Here is a 20,265-nt window from a genome sequence, read left to right as displayed (position 1 = left end):
CACATGCCATCACCATGCCACCATCTGCCTTCTAACTGATCAGCCTTCTGATCTCCCTGTCTTTAGACTGGCTTCCTCCAACATATCCACAAATGACTGCCAGAGTGATGAATCTAAAACAACCTTCACTACTTTACACCCCCTCTAAAATGCTTTCATTACTCATGTGGCCTGTCAGGTAAATTTAGTCTAAATTTCATATTTACTTTTCAAGACTCTGTTTAGGAATCTCCTCCTATTAGAACTTTCTCCTAGTCTGCTACTATCCAGTCCCTTTAAAACAAAAGTAATTACTCCCTTCTCCAGACTTCTTTTGCACTTATTGAAGCTTATGTTTACTTATTTGATTCATATCTTCTTTCACCAAGAGACTATGAACTTGTTCTTCTGGATTTATTTTTAGTTTCTCCCTTTTTTGTATCTACTTCAGGTATATCCATGAAGCAGAATACTTGCTCTAAGTTTACGTACTGTCTCTTTTCCAAAGGTCCCTTTGAAGTTTCATCTCAAATTCATAACGAGAATATGAACTTTTAAAAAGTCCTGTATTAACAACACAATGACTGGTATAACATGTGCTCAGTAAATATGTTGAGTGAGTAATGGTTACATACAGGGGTCTCCAGTTCTGGCAAATCAAATTTGCTTTTGTTGTTGCTTCAAATGAGCCAGATGAAATGACCTAACTGGTACTATGAAACCACTAGTCCCTACCAAGCTTGAAGCCTTCATAAACCTAAGCCGAAGTTGGGGTTCACATTGGAGGGACTTGAGGTAGAAAGACACAGCCTAATTAGATATCCTATTGCCACACAGTATGAAAATGCAGCAGTCCCACCAGAACACTACATTCAGACTCTAGATTAAATGGATATAATTCTCTGTGTCTTTCTTGTCACCTGTTTGAGGATAAATGGTTCACTTCTAAATGATAATGTCAAACAGAACCAGTTTAGAAGCAGAACTGTAATTAGAAAGAGAACTGTTCTCTGATTTCACTTGATTTTCACTTGTGCCTTGAAGGATGCAGTAGCAGGGATTTTGCCTAATAACCTTATGACTGAATGTTGGCAAAAACAAATGTACATGCATGTAGGTTTCAATGTACAGACCCCCAAGTGTCAGAAGCATATAGCTCAGCCTCGCTGGCTGCAAAGATTATGTCTAGTGATAAAAATCCCAATCTCTGCTTGACATCTATATTATAACACAGCTCCTTTGCTCCCAACATCTCTTATCTCTATTTTGCTAGTTTAGGTATAAAGAATACTGCTCACACTGAAATTAAAATGAAAACTGGATTGTCCTTGATCAGAATATAACCTGCCTCTCATTCTGCAGCTCTGCTCTTGTCCCTAATGTGAGAACCTAATTCACTGCCACTATACCTCAGTTTCCATTTACTACTTTGTAGAGGAGATAAGCTTCCATGGCAATTAGTTCTTCAAGAAATATTTGGTGCCCATTATGTACCAGGCAGTGGAGAGAAAATATAAAACAAATCCAGGGCTTAGCCTCTTGGAGTTAACAGGCAAGTAAACTTTATCATAGAGGTAGGACATTCTCCTTCTAACAATTTTGGTCCATTCTGAAATCAGGTATTTTCTGTATATTTCACATACAGTTAACTCAGTTATATGGTTATTATCTAGGCTGGAAGAATTTATGGGGGTGGATGGCAAGCCACAGGGTCATGTGGTTGTTGGCAATTCCAGCGTAGGGACTGAAGGCCTTTAGCACACCCTGGCTTGGGTATGTGCCTAGAATTCTTAGCCTGTATCTTCTGCAGACCTGCACCCGCATGAAGGCCTGCCATGTTGGCTGCACCTATATGGGAAAGGGAGCATTGGCATTCACCTGCACAAGTAAAGGCTTGTAACCAGAACAAAATTGTAGGGGAACTATGCTCACTTCTAAAAGCAACATTTTACTTTTTACGGGTGTCCTACTTCCACATCCACTGTTCCTCCTTTGATCTCACAGTTAGTCTGGGCAGGTTCCATTATACCATAGTATAGATGTAAACCACTCAGTAAGAAAGTAGCAAAGCTGGGTTAAAACTCAAGGCTTCTGCCTCAGGAAGAGAAACATGATGCATGAAGGACACTGTTCAAAGACCAATGAGAAAGGTAAACCCAGTTGAGTGAGGTTGGGTAAAATGTTAATCAGTGACTAAGGAAGCTGCCTTTTTGTCATCTTTTCACTATTTTCCTAGTCAGTCTCCAATAGCAAGAGCAACTGAAGAAGCAATACAATTGGACAGGATGAAGGGGTAGGAGATGATGGACACAAAGCACAAACACTCTAGCAATGAGTGGTACCTAGAAAAGGGTCTGTCTTCTCATTTGAAAAACCCCAGGGCATAAAATTAAGATGACACTTTTCATATTACCCCAGTTGTTTGGGACTTGAAACTTATCCAGGGAACTGTTTTCTCTAAGGGTATTAAGAAATGACTCCAGGATACTATAAAAGTATTTGACGGAAAAAATTTGTGTTTGTGCATATGCGTGTGTGTATATATATATCCTCTGTTCTCTCTCTTTATATATATTTAAATTAGAGTTGTATATGTAGTTGGATAGTTGTATATAGGTGTGTATATGGTTAGATAGTTGTATATAATTGTATATGTAGTTAAATAGTTGTATGGACCTGCCATATATTTAGTTGAATAGTTGTCCATCACTGTATATATGGTTCAATAGTTGTATATAGTTACTAAATATTTGTTAAATATTTGTTTATAGCTGTATATGTAGTTGAGTAATTGTATATAGCTGTACATGCTCTTAAATAGTTGTAAATATGTATACATTTGTTTGAAGAGTTGTATATAGTTGTATATATAAATTAGTAGTTGTATGTAACTGCTGTATATTAATTTGAATAGTTGTACACAGCTCTATAATATGGTTGAATATTGTATATAACAGTATGTATGGTTGAAAAGTTTTAGATAGTTGTATACATAGTTAAATAGTTGTATATAACTACTACATATTTAGTTGAACTATTGTATATAGCTGTAAATATATTTGAATAGTTGAGTATCTCTACATATGTAGTTGAATAGTTTTATGTATCGTATACATGGTTGAGTATTGTATAGAGTTGTATATAGTATTTAATAGTTGTATTTAGATGCTATATATTTAGTTTAATCATTGGATAGCTGTATATATAGTTGAAAACTGTATATAGCTGTATATGTAGATGAATAGTTGTACATGCTGCTATATACTTAGTTGAATGGTTATATATAGGTTTATATGCAATTGAATAGTTGTATATAGCTGGTGGAATAGTTATGTATAGTTGTATTTATAGTTGAATAGCTGTTATAGAAGCTGTATATTTAGTTGACTAGTTGTATATATAGATGAACAGTTATGTAGCTGTATAAATATATATAGTGAATGTTGTATATAGTTGTATATTTCTTAATAGTCATACGTAGCTGTATATGTGGTTGAAGAGATGGCTAGAGCTTAAATAAAGTGTATATATTTGTATGTATAGTTGAATAATTGAATATAGATGCAGTAATATAGTTTAATATAGCAGGATATATTTTTGGATAGTTGTATATAGCTGTATATTTGGTTGAAGAGTTGTATTTAGTTGTATGTGTAGTTGAATAGTTGTATGTAGTTGTCATAGAGTTGACTAGTTGTATATAGTACTGCAAATAGTTGAATTGCTGTATATACTTGGGTATATTGTTAAATACTTGTATAGAGCTGTATAGTGAATAGTTGTATATATCTGTATATAAGGTTGATTAGTTACCTATATCTCTATAAATGGTTGAGGAGTTGTGTATAAATAGCTGTATCTAGTTGTATATGGACTTTTATAAGTATATATAGCTGTTATTTATATAGTTGAATAATCGTATATAGCTGTATATATGGTTGAAATGTGCATATGGTCAGATACTTGTATATAATTGTGCATATTGTTGAATAATTGTATATAGCTGTTGTATATTTAGTTGAATTGTTTTATATAGCTGTATATAAAGTTAAATGATTTTTATATGATGTATATATAGTTGAATAGTTGCATATAGTTGTATATATGGTTGAATAGTTATATATTGTTTTTATACACAGTCCTGAGGAAAATCTCTGAGACTGAAAATCTACCTTTGTAATCAGAGGGCAATGAAAGACCAAAGAAAGAGGCTGTCTACTCTGGTATTGTTATTAATAGAGTTTATTAAGGGAAGCTTACATAGGAGACACGTCTTGGACAGCTGCAAGGTGAAATAGACACCTGCACTGCTTGACAGACACCAAGGAATTATATAAAGGGGGAGAGGGGGTGTGGTGCTAGTATGTGAATGCTCCTGGGATGGTAAATTACTTTGCATGCTTGACTAGGTCAGAAAAACAACCTGTTACAGGAACCAGCACATAGCAGGAGGCAAGTGAAGTGCGCTTATTTATATCAGAATGAACATCAGTTTATGTTCAGAGGGTCTCTAAGAGGGGTTTACAGAAAACAACCTCTATTCTTGCTTGATTCCAAGTTGCAGGACAGACAACAGTAACATCATAGAACAGTCTCTCCTCCACATATATATAGCTGAAGAGTTGTATATAACTATTAATATGTTTTCAACAGCTGCATATAACTGTATTTATAATTGTATAATTATATATATAGTTAAGCTGCACATATAACTTATCATTGAATGTAGTTGTATATATGGTTGAATAATTGCGCATAGCTGTGTCTGTAGTTGCATGGTGGTGTGTAGCTGTATGTAAAGGTTAATAGTTATAGTAACATTGTATGGGGTTGAATAGTTGAATGTGACTGTATAGATATAGTTTAATAGTTATATATAGTAGCTGTACATGTGGCTGAATAATTGTATATAGATGTATATGCAGTTAAAGAGTTGTATATAGCTATATATATGGTTGAGTAGTTGTACATAGTTGCAAATATGGTTGAATATAGTTGTATATATAGTTTAATATTTATATATAGCTATATATGTGGTTGAATAGATTTATATTGCTTTATGTATGGTGGAATCATTATGTATAGTTGCACTTATAGTTGAAAAGCTGTTTATAGCATCTGTATATTTAGTTGAATAATTGTATATAACTGGGTATGTAAAGATGAACTGTTTCATGTAGCTGTATATATAGTTGAATAGTTGTATATAGGTGTATATTGTTCAATAGTCATATATGTGTTCAAATAGTTGCATAAATAGTTGAATAGTTGTTTATAGTTGTACGTATAGTTGATTGGTTGTATATTGCTGCAGTATATTTAACATACAATTGAATAATTCTATGTAGCAATATATATAGTTGAACAGTTGCATACAACTGTATATATAGTTAAATGGTTGTATTTAGCAGTATATGTTTGGTTTAACAGTTGTACATGCCTGTATATTAGTTTAAGAGTTGTATGTAGTTGTATATATAATGTTGAATAGTTGTATATAGCTATTGTATATTTCATTGAATAATTATATATAACTGTTGAATAGATGTATATAGTTGTATAAATAAATTGTTTTATATATCTGTATATATTGATGAATAGTTGTATATAGCTGTTGATTAGTTTACATAGCTATATATAAGGCTGAGAGTTTTATGCAGTAGTATGTATAGATGAGTAGTTGTGTGCAGTGGTATATTGAGTTGAATAGGTGTATATAGCAGTTATTTATTTAGTTGAAATATTGTATATTGTTGTACATAATAGAATAGATGTATGTACATATATACATCTAAGTGAAATTATATGGTATTTGTCTTCATCTGATTTAGTTCACTTAGCATAATACTAACTAAGCCCATCCATGTTGTTGCAAATGGCCAGATTTCATTCTTTTTATGCCTGAGTAATATTCCAATGTATATACATATCACATCTTTATCCATTCATCTATTGATGGACACTTAGGTTGCTTCTATATCCTGGTTATTGTAAATAATGCTACAATGAACATAAGGGTGCATATGTCTCTTCAAATTAGTGTTTTGGGTTTTCTAAATAAATACCCAGAGATGGAATTGCTGGATCATATGGTAGTTCTATTTTTAATTTTTTTAGGAAACTCCATATTGTTTTTCACAGTGGCTGCATCAATTTAGAATCCCATCAACAGTGCACAAATATTCCATTTTCTCCACATTCCTGCCAACACTTGTCTGTGGATTTATTGATGATAGTCATTCTAACAGGTGTGAGGTGATATCTAATTGTGGTTTTAATTTGCATTTACGTGATGATTTATGATGTTGAACATCTTTTCACATGTCTATTGGCATCTGCATATACTCTCTGGAGCAATGTCTATTTAAGTTCTCTGCCCATTTCTTAATAGGATTGTTTGCTTTTTGTTGATAAGATGTATGACTGCCTTATATATTTTGGATATTAATGCCTTATCAGATGTATCATTGGAGAATATCTCCTTCCATTCAGGAGGCTGTCTTTTCATATTGTTGATGGTTTCCTTCACTGTTCAATAAGTCTTTAGTTTGATGTAGTCCCATTTGTTTATTTTTCCTTTTGTTTCTCTTGCCAAGGAGACAAATAAAAAAAATACTATGGAAAGTGATGCCAAAGAGTTTACTGCCTATGTTTTCTTCTAGTTTTATGGTTTTGGATCTTACATTTAAGTCTTTAATCTATTTTGAGCTTATTCTTGTGTTTGGTATAAGAAGGCGGTCTAATTTCATTTTTTGCATGTGTCTGTCCAGTTTTCCCAACCATTTATTGACAAAGCTGTCTTTACCCCCCTGTATGTTCTTACCCCTTTGTCATAAATTAATTGACCATATAGACATGGTTTGATTTCTGGGATTTCTATTCTAATCCATTTATCTTTCTGTCTGTTTTTATGCCAGTACCATGCTGTTTTTCTTACTATAGCCTTGTCGTGTAGTTTGATATTCAGGTAGTGTGATTCCTCCAACTTTCTTCTTTCTCAGGATTGATTTGGCTCTTCAGGGTCATCTATGGTCCCATATAAATTATAGGATTATTTCTTCTAGTTCTATGAAAAATGTCATTGATATTTGATAAGGATTGTACTGAATCTGCAGAGGGCTTTGGGTAGTATGGACATTTTAACGATGTTAATTCTTCCTACCCATGAGCATGGTATATGCTTCCATTGATTTGTATCTTGATCAATTTCTTCAATGTGTTACAGTTTTCCAAGTACATGATCTTAGGCCTCCTTGGTTAAATTTATTCCTAGATAATTTACTTTCTGATGCAATTGCAAATGGGATTGTTTCCTTAATTTTTCTCTCTGATAGTTTGTTATTGGTGTATAAAATTCAAACAGTTGCTGAACATTTATTTTGTATCCTGCTACTTTACTGAATTCATTTGTCAGTTCTAGTGCTTTTTTGGTGGAATCTTTAGGGTTCTTTGTATGTAATATCATGTCATCTGCAAATAACGACAGCTTTACTCCTTCCTCTCCAATTTGGATGCCTTTTGTTTCTTTTCTTTTCTTTTTTTCTTTTCTTTTCTTTTTTTGTCTGACTGCTGTGGCTAGGACTTTCAGTACTATGTTGAATAAATAAAAGTGGTGAAAGTGGACACCCTTGTCCTATTCCCAATGTTAAGGAAAACACAGTTTTTCACCATTGAGTATATTGTTAGCTGTGGGTTTGTCATTTATGGCATTTATTATGTTGAGGTATGTTCCCTCTATTCCTACTTTGCTGAGAGATTTGTGTGTGTGTGTGTTTTTCTTAAATGGGTGTTTAGTTTAGTCAAATGTTTTTTTTGCATCTATTAATATGATCATATGATTTTTTTGTTCTTCATTTTGTTTATGTGGTGTATCACATTAATTGATTTGTAGATATTGTACCAGCCATGCATCTTGAAAGTAAATTGCACTTGATCATGGAATACCTTTTTAATGTATTGCTGAATTTGGTTTGCTAATATTTTGTTGAAGATTTTTGCATCTGTGTTCATCTGGAATATTGGCCTATAATTTTTTGTGGTGTCATTTTCTGGCTTTGGTATCAGAGTAATGCTGGCTTTGTAAAATAAGTTTGGAAGCGTTCCTTCCTTTTCAGGTTTTTGGAATAGTTTGAGAAGGACAGGTATTAGTTTTTCACTAACTGTTTGGTAAAATTCACATGTGAAGCCATCTGTTCCAAGGCTTTTGTTTTGGGAGTTCTTTGATTACTGATTCTATTTACTTAGTAGTTACTGGTATATTCATATTTTCTGTTTCTTCCTGATTCATCCTTAGAAGATTGTATATTTCTAGGAATTTATCTATTTCTTCTAGGTTGTCAAATTTGTTGGCATGTAATTTTTTATAGTGTGTTCTTATAACCCTTCACGTTTTTGTAGTGTTGGTTGTCACTTTTACTCTTTCATTTCTGATTTTATTTACAGGGTGGAGCAAAAGTAGGTTTACAGTGGTTTGTATGGAAAATAATGCAATAAGTAAATAAATAATAATGCAAGAATAAACTCTGTGTTTTGCATACTCACAATTATAAACCTACTTTGCCCCACCTTTTTTATTTTGACTTGTATAAAATATCATTTTCCATCCTTTACTTTCAGTCTGTGGGTGTCTTTTGATCTGAAGTGGGTCTCTTGCAGGCAGCATATGTATGGGTCTTTTTTATCCATTCAGTCACCCTTTGTCTTTTGATTAAAGCATTTAGTCCATTTACATTTAATTTTTGATAGGTCTGTAGTTAATGTCATTCTATTGTTTTTTGAGTGTTTTTGTAATTCTTCTATACTCCTCTTTTATACTCATGCCCACCTCTCGTGTATTTTGATGATATTCTATAGTGTTGTGTTTAGATTCTTTTCACTTTATTTCTTGTATATCTATTGAAAATTTTTGGTTTGTTATTACCATGTGCTTGCTATATACGAAGCTATAGTTATAGCAGTCCCTTTTAAGTTGATGGTCACTTAAGTTTGAACAAATCCTAAAATCACTACCATTTCTACTCACCCCGTCCACATTTATGTTTTTGTCATTATTTTTTACTTCTTGTTTGTGTTTGTGTATCCATAAATTTATTGTTGTAATTACACATGATCTTTCTTCTTATGCCTTTTAACCTTTGTGCTATGTTTATAATTGTTTGATCCACTGCTGTTATTGTATTTGCTTCGTCAGTGAGAATTTTTTTCTTTCCTATATTTTTTTATTTTCTTCTTAAAGAAGTCCCTTTAACATTTCTTGTAATACTGGTTTAGTGGTAACAAACTCCTTTACTTTTTTCTTGTCCAGGGAAGTCTTTATCTCTCCTTCACTTCTAAATTATAGCTTTGCTGGACAGAGTAACATTAGTTATAGGTGCTTGCTTTTCATCACTGAATATTTTGTGCCAATCCTTTCTGCCCTGCAAAGTTCCTGTTGAGAAATCAGCTGACAGTCTTATGGGAGCTCCCTTGTAGGTACCTAACAGCTTTATGCTTGCTTATTTTAAGATTCCCTCTTTGTTGTTAGCCTTTGGCATTTTCATTATGGTGTGTTTTAGTGTGGGCCTCATTGGGTTCATCTTGTTTCAGACTCTCTGTGCTTCCTGGACTTGTATGTCTATTCTCTGCACTAGGTCAGTCAGTATTTCTTCAAATAATTTTTCTTTTTTTATTCTTTCTTTTTGTTTTTAGAGATTATTAAATAGTTTATTTAACCTTTACTAGAGAGTTGAAGGTATTGAAAATATTACTAACCAGATATTAGCTAATAAAAATATATCATATTGATTTATAAAGTGTTATCTTATTTTTAAATTTTTTTATTTGAAAAAAATTTATGCATCTCTATGATCATAGCAGCATTATTTACAATAGTCAAGATCTGAAAACAGCCCAAGTGCTTATCAGTAGATGAGTGGATAAAAAAGCTGTGGCACATTTACACATTGGAATACTATGCAGCTGTAGAAAAGAAAGAAATCTTACCTTTTGCAATTGATTGGATGGACCTGCATATTATTATACTAAGTGAAGTAAGCCAGCCAGTCAGAGAAAGACAGATACCATATTATCTCACTTATATGTGGAGTCTAATGAACAAAATAAACTAACAAACAAAATAGAGTCAGAGGCATGGAAGCATGGAACAGACAGATAGCTGTCAGAAGTGAGTGAGGAGGGGGGGCTAGATGAAAGATGGTGAAGAGATTAGCCAAAGAACATAGGTGCATAACCTGTAGACACAGACAACTGTGTGGTGATGGCCAGAAGGAAATGGGGTTGGGGGCCCACTGGAAATGAGAAAAGGTGAGGAGAATGGGGACATCTGCAATAGTGTGAACAATAAAAATTAAGTTAAAAAAATATATATTGGTGCTGGGTAGTATCTTGATTCCTCTGAGTTTGCTCTGAGGATTTCACCCATTGTACTTTCATAAAAGTCAAGGCAAACATGGAGAGAAGAGAGAATATTGGCCAGAGGGGAAACACCAGGAGAACTGTTATTGTAGTAGTCTTTCCCCATTGTCAGCTAGTCTTCAACAGCTGAATCACCTGTTAAATATTCAATGTATTTAAAGGCAATTTATTAGGTTGACCTTCCCTCTACATACTTCAAGATATCAGGTATCTCCTACTTAGCAGTAATGTGTGACCAAATAGTGTCTATTAGTCTGTACACCCTCTTAAATAGGTATAACGCAGTAGATGGACAATTGAGTTATCTTAAAATTAATTGTTGGATGAGCCTATACAAAGCCTTCCTGTGACTTTCAGAAATAACTTACTCTGGAGATTAAAGATGGTGGCAGTCTACACTGACACTCTCCCGGGAGCAAACTGGAATTACAACTATAATATAGCAAAACCATCCTAAATAATCAACTGCAATTGAAGACAAGCTGAAGAACACCCTCATAAACAAGGAGGAAAAGCAGAGACCACATATAAATTGTTAGTAAGTGTGGAGGTGCGAGAGGGCTGGCTAGGCTCCCACAGGCAGCAGGGGAAGGTCCAGAGGGATAGCTCAGCTGGGTAGGGGTCCCCACTGAGATCTCTGGGGCCTAAACCCCAGGCTAGGCTTTCTAGCCAAGAGCATCAGAACTGAGAGAGGTGCCTATATAACATCTGGCTGTGAAAAGCAGCAGGGTTTCTGTCTGCCAGGGAGAGATGGCTGGAAATGCAGGCACCCAATTAAAGAGCCAAAGCACAAAGTTTCCTATGCAGCCACTCACCTTGGGCTCCAGCAGAGGGAGGGAAAAGTGGACTGGAGCTGTGTGAGGAGAACCTAGGGTTGTGGGCTCTGGAGACAGAGTTTAGAGGGCACCTCTCTGGATCCCTGTGCTGAGTCATTGCTCCATACTGCAGAGGCAGACATTTACCATCTAAGCAACTTTTGTCTGAGGAGGAAACATTTGCCCCACACTGCTGGAAAACTCTCACCTTACCTGTTGGAGTTTCTACAGCCTAAGGTTCATTGAGAGAATCAGATTAATCAGCCTACAGGCAGAGGCAGATGTCAGAGTGCTTTGAGACTTTATCAGTTCTAGTTCTTGACCTGGGCCTTGGAAAAGCAGGCTTTGGTGTGCATCTTGGTCCTGTATAACTGCACCCAGCCCCAGCAGAGGAGACCTCAAGGGGAGGCTTGTTGATAGCTCCAAACAGGGCACTCAGAGCCAGTCATAAACAGCATCTGATATTGGCCTGTACCAGAGACCCTCCCAAAAGACTGAGAGTCCAAGCAGATCTACCTAATGCATAGAAACAAACCCAAATAGGCAACCAAAATGGGGAGACCAAAAAACAAGCCCCAAATGAAAGAATAAGAGAAGTCTCCAGAAAAAGAGCTAAGTGAAATGGAGATAAGCAATCTATCAGATATAGATTTCAGAATACTCATTGTAAGGATGCTCAACAGCATGAAAAAAGATATGGAAACTATGAAGGAAATGAAGAATGATACTGCAGAAATAAGAATACATTGGAAGGAATAAACAGCAGATTAGAGGAAGCTGAGGATCGGATCAGTGAATGAGAAGACAGGTAGAAAATATCACTGAATCAGAGATCCAAAAAGGAAAAACAATTTAAAAACAGGAGGACAGTCTAAGGGAGCTGTGGTACAACATGAAATGTAACTCCTAATATTTGCATCATAGGAGTGCCAGAGGAGGTCAAAAGTAAGCAAGGGTTAGAGAACACCTTTGAAGAAATAATGACAGAAAACTTCCCTAACCTGGTGAAGGGAAAAGTTACACAAGTTCAGGAGGCACAGAGAGTCCCAAGCAAGAAGAATCCAAAGAGGCCCACACACAGACACATCATAATTAAAACGCCAAGAATTCAAGACAGAGAGAGAATCTTAAAGGCAGCAAGAGAAAAGCAATCTGCTACCTACAAAGGAGTTCCCATAAGGCTGTCATCTGACTTCTCATCAGAAACTCTACAGGCCAGAAGGGAATGGCATGAAGTATTCAAGGCAATGAAAAGCAAGGATCTGAAATCAAGACTACTCTATCCAGCAAGGCTATCATTCAAAATAGGTGGTGAAATAAAGAGCTTCCCAGACAACAAAGGCTAAAGGAGTTCATCAGCACCAAACCAGCATTGTAAGAAATGTTAAGGGGACTGATGTAATTTGAAGTAGAAATAGAAGCATTGCAAGAAATGTTAAAGGGACTGCTGTAATTAGAAGTAGAAAGAGAGAGAGAGAGAAATACAGACATAAAGAATTAAAATGGCAATAGATAAGTATCTGTCAATAATAACCTAAATGTAAATGACTAAATGTTCCATTAGGATGGCTGAATGGATAAGAAACATGACCCAAATATATACTTAAGGTTATTATTGATAGGTAGCAGATTGCTTTTCTCTTGCTGCCTTTAAGATTCTCTCTCTGTCTTGAATTCTTGGCGTTTTAATTATGATGTGTCTGTGTGTGGGCCTCTTTGGATTCTTCTTGCTTGGGACTCTCTGTGCCTCCTGAACTTGTGTAACTTTTCCCTTCACCAGGTTAGGGAAGTTTTCTGTCATTATTTCTTCAAAGGTGTTCTCTAACCCTTGCTTACTTTTGACCTCCTCTGGCACTCCTATGATGCAAATATTAGGAGTTACATTTCATGTTGTACCACAGCTCCCTTAGACTGTCCTCCTGTTTTTAAATTGTTTTTCCTTTTTGGATCTCTGATTCAGTGATATTTTCTACCTGTCTTCTCATTCACTGATCCGATCCTCAGCTTCCTCTAATCTGCTGTTTATTCCTTCCAATGTATTCTTATTTCTGCAGTATCATTCTTCATTTCCTTCATAGTTTCCATATCTTTTTTCATGCTGTTGAGCATCCTTACAATGAGTATTCTGAAATCTATATCTGATAGATTGCTTATCTCCATTTCACTTAGCTCTTTTTCTGGAGACTTCTCTTATTCTTTCATTTGGGGCTTGTTTTTTGGTCTCCCCATTTTGGTTGCCTATTTGGGTTTGTTTCTATGCATTAGGTAGATCTGCTTGGACTCTCAGTCTTTTGGGAGGGTCTCTGGTACAGGCCAATATCAGATGCTGTTTATGACTGGCTCTGAGTGCCCTGTTTGGAGCTATCAACAAGCCTCCCCTTGAGGTCTCCTCTGCTGGGGCTGGGTGCAGTTATACAGGACCAAGATGCACACCAAAGCCTGCTTTTCCAAGGCCCAGGTCAAGAACTAGAACTGATAAAGTCTCAAAGCACTCTGACATCTGCCTCTGCCTGTAGGCTGATTAATCTGATTCTCTCAATGAACCTCAGGCTGTAGAAACTCCACAGGGTGGGGTGGCTGGTTGTTATCAGACTCTTAATGAGTCTCAGCCTGTAGAAACTCCTCTGGGTAGGGCGAGAGGTTTTCTAGCAGCATGGTGCAATTGCTTCCCCTTCAGGCAAAAGCAGCACATTTTTTGCCTGAGAAAGATGTCATCTGCAGTATGGGGGAATGACTTGGCACAGAAATCAAGATGGGTGCCCTGTGATCTCAATCTCCAAAGCCCACAACCCTAGGTTCTCCTCACACAGCTCCAGTCCACTCTGCCTTCTTATCCGCTGGAGCCCAAGGTGAGTGGCTTTCCAGGAAACTTTGTGCTTTGGCTCTTAAATTGGGTACCTGCATTTCCAGCTCCCTCTTCCTGACAGACAGAAACCATGCTGCTTTTCACAGCCAGATATTATGTGGGCATCTTTCTAAGTTCTGGTGCTTTGGGCTGGAAGCCCTGCCTGGGGTTTAGGCCCTAGAATTCTCAGTGGGAACCCTCCCCCAGCTGAGATATCCTTCTAGACCTTCAGCTGTTGCCTGTAGGAGCTCAGCCAGCGCTCTTGCTCCTCTGCACTTCCTACCAGTCTCTATGCAGTCTCCACTTTTCCTCCTTGGTTATGAGGGTGCTCTCCAGCTCATCTTCAGTTATGAAGCATGTAACCCTCATCTTTAATCTGTCAACCCTGTTCTGTATCCCTGAACAAACAGTTACAAGCTAGTGCCAGGAAATAGCCAACCATAGTGGTCAAACAATGCTTGTTTTGGCTTCAGTACATTGCTTTGCTAGGTCCCCACCCCTCTCCATGCCAACTAGGATGCAGTTTTGCCTTTATATTCTCCCTGTGAAGGCTGTTTGGGGCTGTGAGTCTGTTTAAGGCATGAGCCCCCTCATAGCTGCTGGCTTAATAAATTCCAAATGCTCAATTTGATTTCTGTGAATTAATTTCACAAAACTAGGTATAATAGTTACAGTTGATTATTCAGGATTGTTTTTTATATTTTAGTTGTAATTCCAGTTTAGTCCCAGGAGAATGTCAGTGTAGCTTCCTCTCAGTCTGCCACCATCTTTAATATCCTATAAGAGACTATGTTAAATGGCCCTCTAAGTTTAGTGAAAAGTCTGCCCAGAGACTTTGCATGAAAACTACATTAAACAGAATGAAATATTTCCTGAATATCTGAAAATAATTCTAATTGCATTGATACTTTTAAATATTTATTATGGCAGATTATTTTATAAAGTTTTAACCTCTAACTACAAAGTATTTTTGAAAATATATATCTTTGTTGGTAAATTTTAAAATAAGATTAAGGTATAGATAAGCAATATTTTAAATTAAGATTATTCTTATGGCGTCATACTAGTTTAGAACATCTTTTGTTATAAACATAGACATTGAGTTATAATGTATTTCAATTTGTGTTTTTATAGGATATATAGGAGACTTTGTTCTGTAGTAGCTTATTTTCAGATCAGTTATACTTTTTGGTGGAGTATAGATAATCCTGTTAATTAGATCTTCAATACAAGGTATCTAAAACTTTTATGAGCCTGAGATGGAATTCTCTTGTATAACACTTATAATCACAGCAAATAGATTTTTAAAATTTTGTATATGTTTATATTTATTCCACACCATACTTCAAAAAGGATTTGAGGTACCTTAAAATGTATAAAAAAAAGAGAGATTGTAAATAAATTTTTACATAATGCAAAGAAAACTAAAGGCTGAAAAGTAAAATAGAGGCAGAGACAGGTTATGTAAATAGAACAACATTGAGGTATCACTTCACACCTGTAAGAATGGCTACCATCAGCAAATAAACAAATAATAAGTGCTAGTGATGGTGTGGAGAAGGGGGAACACTAGTACACTGCTGGTGGGAATGCAGACTGATGCAGCCACTTTGGAAAACATTATGGAGATACCTCAAAAAACTAGAAATGAAACCACCTTATGACCCAGCAGTTCCACTTCTGGGAATTTATCCAAAGAAACCTATTCAAAAGAATACATGCACCCCTATGTTCACTGCAGCATTGTTTACAATAGTCAAGACTTGGAAGCAGCCCAAGTGATTAAAACAGCTGTGGTACATATACACAATGGACTGCTACTCAGCCATAAAAAATTTTACCCTTTGTGACAGCATGGATGTACCTGGAGTGTATTATGCTAAGTGAATAAGAGAAAGACAAATATCATATGATTTCACTCATATACGGAATCTAATGAACAACATAAACTAACAAGCAAAATAGAGACAGAATCATAGCCTGTGAGCAGGCAGACAGCTCTGGTGGTGGGTGGAGGCTGGGAGGGGGTGGAAGAATTGAGCAAAAAAGAAAGAAAGATCTCATAGACAGGGACAAAAGTTTGGTGATTGCAGGGGGGAGGGGGAGGAGGGCATAGAGGAGATAAATGGTGACAGAAAAAATAAATTAAAATAAAGAAAAAAAATGTTCAATAGTCAACTGAAAATCTCTCCCAGAATCACTTCTTTGAGTTATAGCACGGATAATCTGGGGGGGGGGGGAATCATTTTGAAGGTATAGTATATTAAACTGCTCCAGTCCACCAGCACAGTTTAGTTTGTCAAAGACAATCAGGACAAAACTCCAAGGATTTAGAGTATCAGGTAGATAATGTGTAGAACAAGGAAAAAATGAAAACTGTTCCCAAGAGACAGTTGCTTGAGATTTACATGGGAAAGGTATTCACGAAGATTGATGACCAAACTGTTTTTAAGCCCAGGTCCCAAGAACCAGCTCCTCATATATAACCTTCAGTAATTCCTAGGAAATGTGTCAGTTATTTATAACACATGACAGTCAACAAAACAGATCATGAAATTTTCCCTGTACATTTCCTTGTAATTAGGAGAGTAATTTTTCCTTAACAAAATTCCTGACTCAAATATTGTTCATTATATTTCATATTTCAAATTGTCTATTCCTTGACAATTAATTGAATAACATTGTTGGGCTGTTAAACAAATAAGCAAGAGATGGAACAATCAAAGAAAGAAGCAATAAACTCAGGAGATCACTCTTAGATTTATATTCATAATCTAATTTATTTGTTCTAAAGTATTAGAGTATTATAGGCTCCATGAAAAAATAAATACTTTTCAAGTAGTTAGGGTTAGCTAATATATGACCTTATACAACAATGGTCCCTGGGCATAATACACTCTAGGTCAGAGTTTTACCACTATATTAGCAAGGGTCAAATATTTACTAATTTTATATAGACTTCAAATTACCATACTGGTCTAGGGCCTGTGATTAATGAGAGTGGATCTGAAATCCATACCATAGATAATTAATATTGAAAAGTATGACCCACTAAATTAAGAATGCATTTCTGTCAACCACTCATAATCATTTATACCAGATGTACCTTCTCTATAATAATAAATTACTAAAATGGTTTAAGATTCTAAAGTAGTTTGTTTGCAAGAACTTAAAAAAATTGAACCCTGTTTAAATAAAGATTAGCAACATATCCCTGAATCATATACCTGCAATTTTAAATTTGTTCCCTATAAAATAATCTAGGTTCTATAAGAATAGTGTTATACAACCGCACAATCTGCTATATATCAAAGTTACTATCTATTCTTACTGGGAGGCTTTGAGTCAACTTCATAAAAGATTATCAGATAACATGAATAAACCCTTTAGAACAGTAATTGAGCAACACCAGAAAGTTATCAACAATTTCAACTCAAATCGATATAAAGATGTATATGACATATATGCAAAGTTAAAATAAATCTTGAAAGAAATTTTCTAAATCGTTGATGCTCCTAACTTCTCAAATATATCTATTTTAAATTTTTCAAATTGACTTCCAGAGTTTGTCCATATTCATTCATGATCTTGCATTCACAGATATTATATATATATCCTCACATTGAGCCATTTCACCTTGTCATTTTTACCTATGAGTAAAAATGGCAATTATATGTGGCTGAAGTCACCCTTTCCATCACTTCACGTTCATGTATTTTCTTATTTTTCTCAGATTAACGTGTGCAGTACCATATTTTCCCAAGCTCATAGTTTAACCATATAATAAAATTATCTCTGTAATTTAATAAATAGATCCTGAAATGTTTACCCTAAGAGTCTTAAAAAATAAAGTCAACTTTCACAATTTCCAAACCTAGTTTGAGAAAACATGAGAGTCTGCCAAAAAATTTTTTGTATTATTGCTGAGTTCTTACATACGTTATGTCATAATGGCCTACAAACAGTTCTTGTCAGCAATGTATCCAACATTTATTTGCTGTTTAGTTTTTATTTTTAATGATTCCAAAACTACTAGCTACACCCACTAGGTAAAAATGAATTCATTTCTCATATCCAGGAGTCATGTAAAAAGTATTTTTAATTCTAATTCTGATTTTTATCCCTTTTCCATAATAATTTTGTATATGACATCAATATCCAATGTGACCAGCAAAATCACTTATTTAAGAAGTTACATTAAGCATTAGCTCTTCACAAATCTTTATATATTCTGATATGGATTTAATAGAAGCTAATATATGTTTATAAAAAAGAAGTACCTAATTCCACAGAATGAGCTGAAATAACTGATCTCCTTGGGCTAGTTTATTACTCATTAAATAATTTATTTCAGCAATGATTTGTACTGTACTTTTCATAGTATGTAACTACTATGGGAATAAGAAAGAATTGTATCTAAACAATTTTGATGCCTAAGAAAATTTTCAGTACTTCAGTCATAGTGTAGCATATTTTTGAGGGTTTGATCATTTTTATGTCTTCTTGGGAGAAGTGTCTCTTCAGATCCTTTGCCCATTTTTTAATCGGATTGTTTGTTCGATGCTGAGTTGTATGAGTTCGTTGTATATTTTGGATAATAACCCCTTGTCGGAGGTGTTTGCAAATACCTTTCCCCATATTGTTGGTTGCTTTTTTGTTTTGCTGGTGGTTTCTTTTGCTGTGCAGAAGCTTTTTAATTTGATACAGTCCCGTTCATTAGATGGTGCATGGATAAAGAAAACGTGGGACACCCGTAATGGAACACTACTCGGCCATAAGGAAAGGTGAGGCCCTGCCATTTGTAACAACATGAATGGATCTTGAGAATATCGTGCCAAGTCAGATAAGTCAGACAGAAAAAGTTAAGAACCATATGATTTCACTCATATATGAAATATAAAACTGAAAGCAACAGGTGAACAAAAAGAAAAACAAACAAACGCAAACTCATAGACACAGACAACAGTATTGTGGTTACCAGAGGGAAGGGGAATGGAGGTAAAAAGGGGAACAGGAGAAGATTTTACTTTGGGTGGTGGGCACACAGTGCAATATACAGATCACGTATCATAGAAATGCACACTTGAAACCTATATGACCCTGTTAACCAATGTCACCCCAATAAATTTAATTTAAAATAGAGGTTTGACATATCATGAAGTTGGTAAATTTTATTGTAGAAATACTGTGTATTTCTAATGCCACAATGTATTCCAAAGGAATACTTCTTGCTTATATGCATATATAAGAAACACACTTAAGTTAGCTGAAGCAAAAATAGAGAACTATGCAATTGGGATATACTGAACCTAAAGGAAAGGGAGATACAGCCAGCCTCAGGAGCCTCCGGTAAAATTGTAAAAGCCTTCAGGAATATAAACTTTTCTCTCCTTCCTCTTTTGAAAAAAAAAATTATCTTTATTGTTGAAAGTATTACAGATGTCCCCTTTTTTCCTCATTGACCTCCTCCACCCCACATCCACCCCACCCCAGGCCTTCACCACACTATTGTCCCTGTCCATGGGTTATGCATATATGCATATAAATTCTTTGATTAAACTCTCCCCACCCACTCCCCCAGCCTGCCTTCTGTCTGAGATCCCTCAGTCTGTTCCATGCTTCTATGTCTCTGGATCTATTTTGTTCATCAGTTTATTTTTTTCATTACATTCCACACATTAGTGAGATCATGTGATACTTCTCTTTCTCTGACAGGCTTATTTTGCTTAGGATAATACTCTCCAGATCCCTCCACGCTGTCTCATAGGGTAAGAGATCCTCCTTCTTTACAGCTGCATAGTATTCCATAGTGTAAATGTCCCACGGCTTTTTTATCCACTCATCTACTGATGGGCACTTGGGCTGTTTCCAGATCTTAGCTATTGTAAATTGTGCTGCTATAAATAGGGGTGCATAAATTCTTTCTGATCAGTGTTTCAAGGTTCTTAGGATATATTCCTAGGAGTGGGATCACTGGGTCAAATGGCAGCTCCATTTTTAATTTTTTGAGGAAACTCCACACTGTTTTCCACAGTGGCTGCACCAGTCTGCATTCCCACCAGCAGTGTCCAGGGATCTCCTTTCTCCACACCCTCGCCAGCACTGGTCATTTGTTGATTTGTTGTTGGAGCCATTCTGACAGGTGTGAAGTGACACCTGATTGTGGTTTTAATTTGCATCTCTCTGATGATTAGCGAAGTTGAGTGTTTTTTC

Source organism: Miniopterus schreibersii (genome assembly GCF_964146895.1).
Source record: "Miniopterus schreibersii genome assembly, chromosome: 20".
NCBI lineage: Eukaryota > Metazoa > Chordata > Mammalia > Chiroptera > Miniopteridae > Miniopterus > Miniopterus schreibersii.
Note: the sequence above shows the minus strand (reverse complement) of the source record.